The sequence below is a fragment of the Equus asinus genome, chromosome 20 (assembly GCF_041296235.1).
Source record: "Equus asinus isolate D_3611 breed Donkey chromosome 20, EquAss-T2T_v2, whole genome shotgun sequence".
Lineage (NCBI taxonomy): Eukaryota > Metazoa > Chordata > Mammalia > Perissodactyla > Equidae > Equus > Equus asinus.
Genome location: NC_091809.1, coordinates 45,121,675 through 45,130,439, shown reverse-complemented (window position 1 = coordinate 45,130,439; position 8,765 = coordinate 45,121,675).

The following is an 8,765-nucleotide window of genomic DNA, read 5'->3' as shown; positions in this document are numbered from 1 at the left end:
CCTTTGGGGACATCTGGTAATGCAACCTTTTTTCCCCAGTCTAGACAAAGGAGATATTCCACAGGCAGCCGTAACTGTGAGTTTTGGGATGTTAGTCTCACTGTGGGTGGGAGCTGAAAGGCCTCAGGGCCAGGCTGTGGGATCACCCCCTGCCTAGTGGCGGTAGAGTGATGAAAGAAGTGTGCAAATGTGCAACCCAGGAGAGACGGAATTCGGGGATGGTTGGGGAGTGGACACTTCCTGCGGCAGCCCAGACAACTGCTGGCGTTGATACATTGATTCATTCTATAGAGGAACATTGTGAAAGACTGAAATAGACCGAAAAGATCATTGGGTGTCTTGTCTAGCACATTCTTGGGTTTTTTTCAAACTTTAATTGTCTTTAAGCTATTTTACAGCTCTGGAAATTGTAGAATACTGGTAATAATGCCAATGCTCGTTGTCTTTAAAAATGCAACTTAATTGCATTGTGTTCAGTGGAATGCAATTGATTATTGCCCTGTGGATAGACCCATTTTACATTTATTTGTAAATTCAGTCCAGCATTCCTTATTTGCCTGGACTGAATGTGTTCCCCTCCCCTCAAATTCATATTTGAAGCCCTAACCTCCAGTGTGGCTGTATTAGGAGATGGGACCTCCAAGGCAGAACTGTAATTAATTAAGGTTAAATGATGTCATAGGGTGGGGCTCTGATAGGATAGGATTAGTGTCCTTATAAGAAGAGACATCAGAGAGCTCACTGTCTCTCTCTCCCCCTCCTTTGCACACCCACAGCCCGAGGAAAGGCCACATGAGGACATAGTGAGCAGGCAGCCGTGTACAAGCCAGAAAGAGACTCTCACCAGAAACTGACCATGCTGGCACCTGCCCTTGCACTTCCAGGCTCCAGAACTGTGAGAAAGAAATTTCTGCTGTTTCAGCCGCCCAGCCTGTGGAATTTTATTACGACAGTGTGAGCAGACTAAGACATCTGTATTTGAGGTTCTTTGAGTTTTCCTCTGAACCAATTATGACATCTTACTGGTTCCCCCGTTAATTAAAGAGTTAAATAATATTTTGACACAGGTTGCTTTCATGTATGTAAATGAGAGTCATGATTTTATCCTTGAGACAAAAATTATTCTTTGATCATTCAGTCATTTCGCTAATGTTTGTGATGCCTTCTAGGGCCCAGGCACCGTGCTGACGGTTGGGAATACAAAGATAACTTTAACACAGTCTGTGTCCTCGAAGAGCCGGCTGTCTGGTGCAGAGGCAGGCAGGGGCGGAATCAGTGATCATCGTCGAGTGACATTGCTGAGGCTGCGATCGGAGGGGGTGGCTTCCAGTAGGGATTTCAGGCAGGATTGGGTTTTTCTTAGTGGGAAAAGCATGAGTTTTGGAATCAGACAGGCCAGGGTCCAAGTTCTGAATCCAACACTTCAAAGCTTCATAACTTCAGATAAATTAATTGTCTTATCTGTAAAGTAAAAACACTAGTGTTTGAGTCTTGAGGAGTTGTGAGAAATAAGTGAGGTGCTGTGTACAAGGCGCCTGGCATGGGACAGATGCTCCGTAAATGTTAGTTTTCTCGTGCCTTCTTGGCCGGGATTTCAGAAGCACAAGGAAGGCCAGCAATTCCTATTTCTCCCCGCTGGATGACACTGAAATTCCTTTAGAGGAGGCAGATCCTTTCATTACACGGTGAGAGAAGGGCCTGTGGTGTAAACAGCCTGGGACAGGAAATTCAGTGACTGCAACGCCCCTTAACGTGTAATTTGCTGATGCCACGGCTGGCTTCCGCTGCGAGAAGGCTTTGATAGGAACCGCCCCTTGCCTGCGAGTGCCTTGAGAGTATTTTCACATCTCCAACCTGACCTCACTTAATCCTCCCAGCGCCTCCTGGAGAGGGCAGGGCCAGGACCGTCATCCTCATTTCACGGAGGAGGGACCTGGCTCTGAGCAGTGAAATAAACAGCTTGAGCAGGAAGCCAGGCGTCTGACCTGGTCTCTGAACGCAAACGACGCACCCTTTCCTCCAGAGGGCGAGAGAAGGGAGAGAAGGAAGGATGAGGAAAGGGAAGGAGGGAAGGAGTTGCTCCAGAGAAGGGAGCTTGGAGACCCCAAACTCAGAGAAGCTCAGGGTTTGCTCTGCTCGAAGGAGGCAGAGCCTCCCAGGTGTGGATTAAGGTTCTGTTGTCTACAAGCTGTGTGATTTTTCACCACACTGGGCCTCTGTTTCTTTTTTTACACAGTGAAGATAGTAATGCCTATTTCATTGGGCTGCTATAAGAATAAATAGGATAAAATAAGCAAATGTGAGCACCGTACTAGAGGAAGAGGCTGCAAGCTGCACAGGGCAGGGACGAAGCTGGCCTGTTTACCATCATGTCTCCAGCAACCGGTGAAGCGCTGGGTGCATGGTGGGCGCGCCCTAAGTAGGCATTACCTGAACGAATGAGTAGCATGTGCTCCATAAGTGGCCACTACTGTAATCACGATGGAGAAATGGGATTGCTGGTGGAACTAACCAAGGCTGGGCACATGGAAGGGAGGATGGAGGAACTGGGTCTGCGGACATCTTCCAGGTGGTTGTGGGGAGGGCAGGCTCAAGGAAGGGCTCACGTTCTTTGGGTACCAGGGTTCTGGGACACCCTCTGCTCTGAATCAAGGGGCCGGAGCCAGGATACCCTGCACCCAGGCAGAAGTTGTAGGCACACAGTTAAGCCCCAGAGGGCGGAGGTAGACAGAAGCCCAAGTCTGTGCAAACCAACAGGGGCAGCTCGAGTGGGTGGTCCAAGGCCATGCAAACAGCTCCCCGCAGGGTGGGCGGAGAGAGCTTCGCTGTGGCCCCTGCGCTGGGGTGGGGTCATGGATGGCCCAGAAGGACCCAGGCTGCTACCACATGGCCTGAGCACTTCCTCCCCACACCCCGCCTGGGTCCGGCCCTCACACAGGCCAGGACGTTCCATGAGGAGCCATCTCCGCGCCTTCTGTGGACCTCCTGGGACCATGGTCTACGCCCAGGCCGAGATCTCCTAATGGGTGTCTCTGGAGTCAGATGTTTTTGATGGAGCCTGTCTTTAGGAGAGACTGGTGGGAGTCTCTGGTCTGTCTCAGTCTGAATCTTCACTTCTGCCTTCCACAGCCCCTCTCCACCCCCTGCCTGGCTCCTTCCCAAGGTCCTGCAGGCTTGCTCCACTCTCTCCCTTCTCAAAACAAAACAAACAAACCTGTCTCCCTGCCCCCACCTGTCTCCTCAGATAGCATCTTATCTTTTTTCCCTTCTAGCCTGCTCTCTTCTGTTCTCCCCTCTCACTCACTTTTCAAACCAATAAAAATTGGCTTCTAGATGTTACTCCTGAGTGGACTTGCCCATGGTCTCCGAAGTCATTAATAACTCCCCTGCACCCTACACCCTGTTTCTAAACCTGGTGGACGTGCTCAAGAGGTTCCTGACTTGAGCCGCACGGGACACTGTGGCAGCCCCCCTGTTGGGGCCCCTGCCCCTCCTCTCTTCCCTCTGACTTGGCTGGCCTCTCTCTGTTTCCTTTGTGGGTTGCTCTCCTGGGGCCCCTCCCTTTCCTGGGGGTGCTCCTGGGGTTGTATCCAAGGTCCTTGCCTCCTCTCCTTCCACACGTTCTCCAGGCGTGAGCTCATCCTCCCCGTGGCTTTAATTACCATCTCCAGGCCCATGGCCGCCTCTCCAGTGCAGGCTTGTCTGGGGAGCAGCAACCATACATGGAGCAGCTTATGAACCTCTCTGCCTGGATGCCTCATGGGCACCTACATCTCCACACTGTACGAACTTGAACCATCGTCAATGTCCCCTTCCTGCCTTCCAGCTGTGGTCTGTCAACTACCTCCGTCAACATCCACCCAGTTGCCCATCAGAGATCTGGATGCGATCCTTGGCTCCTCTCTCTCTTTCACCCTCCGAGTTCAGTCCTTCTGTTGGATTTGACCCTCTTGTCCATTGGGTTTTCTCTCCTAATTAGCTTCCCAATCCACCGCCTTCCTTCCTTTCCCATGGCCCCTGCCCTAGCATGGAGGCCTTCCTCTGTTCCAGCCTCTTCCCAGCCTCCTCACCTCTAGGCCCGCCTCTGCTCACTCTGCCTGCTCCTGCCTGCTCATCAGCTCTGCTGGTCTCACGCCGTTGCCTTTGGGCTGGCATGGCCCTGTCCTCTTTGAAGATGAGTGTCATAGTTAAAAGGGGTGGTTCTGGAGCTGACAGACCTGGTTCAAATCCAGATGTCACCACTCACTAGCTCTGTGACTTTGGGCAAGTTTCTTAGTGGCTGTAAGCCTCAGTGCCCCCCCTGTGTAAATGGTGGTCACTGTGTCACAGATTGTCATGAATCGAGTGTGTGATTCCAGCTGCTTTTGGGTTCTAGAGAAAGGCTAATCGCCAGCAGGGAGACGGGAATCTTTGTTTTGGAAAATGACCCTTTTCGGTGCGACAGATCAAGCTCTCCTGCCAGCCCTGACGCCTGGGGTGAAAGGCGGGAAGAGAGGGCCGCACATGGGGGCAGCTGTGAGGGAGGGTCAGGCGTGGCCTGGCGGGCAGAGACTGAAGGGAGAACTGATGGAGGAGGAACTTGCAAGAGTAGGAGGTCTGGTTTTAACATTTTGAGTCAGACTCAGAAAAGAAGGTTCCACCACTTCCTCGGTTCCTCCCCACTTTCAGTAAAATTCTCTTGTAAGTTCTGCCTTACGTTAGTAATGTTTGGAGGAAAATTAAGGAAAAAGCAGAGCCACTCCACCTATCATTATCTTCCAAGAAGCCCCGCTGGATTCTCCCTGCCCCCACCCCAAGTCTGGTTTAGGGTCCCCCCTCCTGTCGATCAACCAGAAGACAAAAGTCAGGGATGAACGGCAGAACTGAGTCAGAACAGGACTGAGAGAGAAGAGGAAATCAGAATGGGAGGGAATCACGGACACGCCAGGTAATTCCTGCCAGTTCTCAGGGATCTTGGAGAGCACGCGGAGCGGAACCACTTTTATCTGAATATTAAAGGAAAGGGTGACTCCAAAAGCCTTAAAGCGACTTAAAGAGAGCATGTGGATTGTTGAGAATTAAATTAGATAATGTACCTAAAGCTCCCCGGCACTGGGCCCAACACATAGGATGCTCTCAGAAATTTAGGAGTTACTATTTTTAGAAAACATTATAATGTCCTGTTTTACAGATAGCAAGGATACACAGATCTCATCGGGAGTGAGGCGGGCACATGTCTGCAGAGGCAGGTGTACTGCATCTCTTTGTATCGTCCCTGTCACCCCGTCTCCCTGGTGGGGATGCACAGCTGCTGGTGACACTCTCCATGCAAGCGACAGTCTCATTATATCTGGCAGTGTCATTTTTGTTGTTGTTATCATCAGCTACTATTATTTTTAATAACACTCTTCTTCCTGTGTGTTCCCAGAGCATCTCCCGTCTGTCTCCACAGCTCTGTTACTGAGTGCCCATCTTAGTTGACTATTTTTCTACTTGGATATAAAGAACATGGCTAATTTTCATGTGTGGTTTGTGGAAATAGAATTACTGTTTTTGGTTCCAGCATGTATTCTGTCTCCTTCCTCCAATTACATTGTAAGCTCTTTGAGTCAGAAATTGAATGGATGGTTCTCTTCTCTCTGGTTCCCTTTGATTTATGCACAATGGTGGCTCCATGGATGTCTGTTGCTACAGTGGGTGTTACTTCTGTCCCTGGCTGAGCCCAAGAGCCCAAACCTCGACAGAAGGAGGCTGGGATTGGCCCAGAAGCCCCTGCTCTGTCTGCCTGTGTCTTCACTCCCGTCTCCTGAGATCGTCTGAGCTGCCCAGCGGTGGTGGTAGAGAGAAGGAGACAAAGAAGGGGGTCTTCGAGAAAGAAGGGTGAGCAGTGTGAAACCGAGCAAGACCCCTGGGGCCTGGAGAGTGTACCTCATCAGTCAGAAAGCCCACTTCATGAGGCACAGGGAATTATTGAATTACATAAGATTGACATCTTCTGGATTAGAAAGGACCTCAAGGTCATCACATTCAACTCTGGCCCACTGCCAGGCTCTCCTCTTACATCTCTGGCAGGTTTTATACAGTTGCTTGAATACCTCTGCTGATGGAAAGTTTACTACCATCAGAGCAGGAACTTTTGGTTACCTAATCATCTCTCTTCTCTCTGTCATCCCTTTTCCTCCTTCCTAACTCACAACCTGATTTTAATCAAGTACCCACCCTCCTCCATGTGCCAAAGGGAGAACCATCACTGGGCTAAGGAGTGGTGGTGAGCCCATTTCCCTTCCCAACGAATTACTTAGGCAAGGGCATGGGCATGTGACACAATTCTAGCTAATGAGGTGGAGGAAAAGCCTGCTGGGGGCTTCTGAGAAAGGTTAGGGTTTCTCAGAAGAAGAAGAGCTAGGCTTTTAAAAAGACAGAAGAAGAGCTGGCCTAATTTTCTGAGAAATTTGAGCCTAGATGTGATGCCTGGAACTGTGGCAGCCATCTTACGACCATGAGGGGAGCTAACTTGAAGACAAGGTGGATAGACTGAGGCTAACAGAGCAGAAATGTGTAAAAACAAAATAAAACAAAACAAAACAAAAATACAAGCAAGCAAGCAAACAAACAAATTGAGTGCATTGATATAGTCATTGTACAGGTCAGTTAACCAGCCATGGGGCTGCATCTACCAATTTAAGCAAATTCCAAAAGCTATTAACTCATTTTAAACATGCAGTGGATGAAATAGTTCGCATGAACTGCAACTAAACTAGGAATCTCTAATCCTAAATGTATGTGACTGAGTTTTGAATTTAAATAAAGGACTTTACATTCATCTCTGTTAAAGTTTATTTTGGGGTTTTGATTTAATCTTCTATCTTTTATAGACCTTTGGGATTACAAATTTAATTCTACAGAATATTCCTAATTCCTTTCAACTCTATTTCTTTCACCCATGAAGTTTCAATGAACAGAATTTCTTCGTTCAAAGAAATAAGGGAGTTGGAACCAGGCCAAAGAAAGAGTTCTGTAAAAATACACTGGAAACCTCAGGGCACCAGTGTACAGACATTTTGAGTCCACCGAGTCATACCATGCAGCCCCTGTTTCTCTATCCTGTCCACATTTGAACAAACGCCTTGCTGAAAGCAGGATACAGTGGCTATGATAGAATGACGCACCTGCCTTATAGAAATGGAACCACAGGTAGCAGACCTGTGCTGGGTGTGTGCAGCCCCAGGGTTAGGACCCTCTCTGGACATGTCTGTGTGGGGAGGCATGGCCCGTTTGTGGCCCTTCTCCACACTCTCGTAGCTGGATCTACAGTTCTGGTTTGGGGATGAGGTCTGATCTCCGGTTGCCAGGAGGCAGGGCTGGAGGAGAGGAAGTCGGCTGGAAACACAGATGAGCCATGAGCCGCTTTTCTTGTCGGAGGCTGGAAAGGCTATATAGTGGCCCGATCAGATGAGCTCCTTCTTAGGCCTCCTCACCTACACACTCACTTCTGCTTCCCTGGCCTTCCACTGGGCCTTTCTGCTCCAGAGCTTCCTGACCACTGTCAGGGTTGGCTCAATCTCCTATTGATCTGAAAACTAGATCTTGAGGGGGCTCTTTGGAAGGGAAACATTGGCAGGGGAGATGGAGGCCCCTTGAAGCTTCTTCAGCTCATGGGGCCTATATGAGCCTGGGAGTTCCGGGAGTGGAGATGATCCTACCCAGGAGGTGGGGCTTTCCTGAGCAGCCCTGGGGGTGACCTGTTCCCGCTCCCCACTCATCATTGCCCCCATGAGCAGGTCTGGTCCCCTCCCTGCATCCTTGGCCCCTTGTTGGCCCAGGAGCAAGGAGAAGCCTGACTCTGAGATGACTGCCTCCTGGTCCAGTGCTCTGGGGCCTGTGGCTGCCAGGCCCAGCCGGTCCATCCCACCTCTCCCAGGGCCTGCTGGTCTCTGGGCATCTGTAAGTAGTGAGCCAGGTGGCAGTCTTGTTGGGCCTGGCCCAGATGTCCCCAGGGCCCTCTCCATCAGTGGCTCACATGCGCTCTCTGGAGATGCAGAGCTGTGCCAGGCCGGAGGGTTTGGGGTTGCTGGGGCTTCCTGCGTTGGCTCTTGCCCAGTTGGAGGAGAGCCAGGTTGGAACAGGATTGGCCTAGAAGCTTTGTAAGCTTCGGCAAGAAGAGGGCCTCCTGAACCTCTTCATCCCTGATCGTGGGCAAGGGGACCTGGCTAGAGAGGGGTGTTCCAGGATCTGAGTGGCCAGCAGAAGCTGTGGTCCGGTCTGAGTTGCTTGAGCCTTTGAGGGGATGTGCCTACGATGCCTGAGATGGCAACGAGTGGGAAGAAGAAGCTGGGTATTTGAGTTTGGAGGTGATTTGGGGGGTGCTGGAAAGCTGGGGGAGCTGCCTCAGGGGGTCAGCTCTACTGCCCTTTCCTGTGACCTGATGCTCAGCTTCCTGGCAGGAGAGGAGGGGTGGCAGTCTCGGGCCTGGCGGCCTGGGCAGCTGCTGGGCTCTGGAGGCCGAGGGGAGTCAGGGCTGGGGCTCTTTCTGGCAGCTTCAGAGAGAGGATGGGGAGTGTGTGGTGGGGGGGAGGGGTGCTCACCTGCACACACTGAGGCACACCCACTTATTCTCGCCTGGTCTCCATGTGTGCCCAAGAGGGTCACGCTCAGTTGTTCACCCACATGTCCCCCCCCCACCATGTGTGGGGCTGGAGGGAAGTGGGGTCTGGGGGCTCTGGAGGTCTGGGGAGAGGACACTGGGATGCAGGACGAGGCTTCTGTCCTGGGCTGGCCTGGAGCAG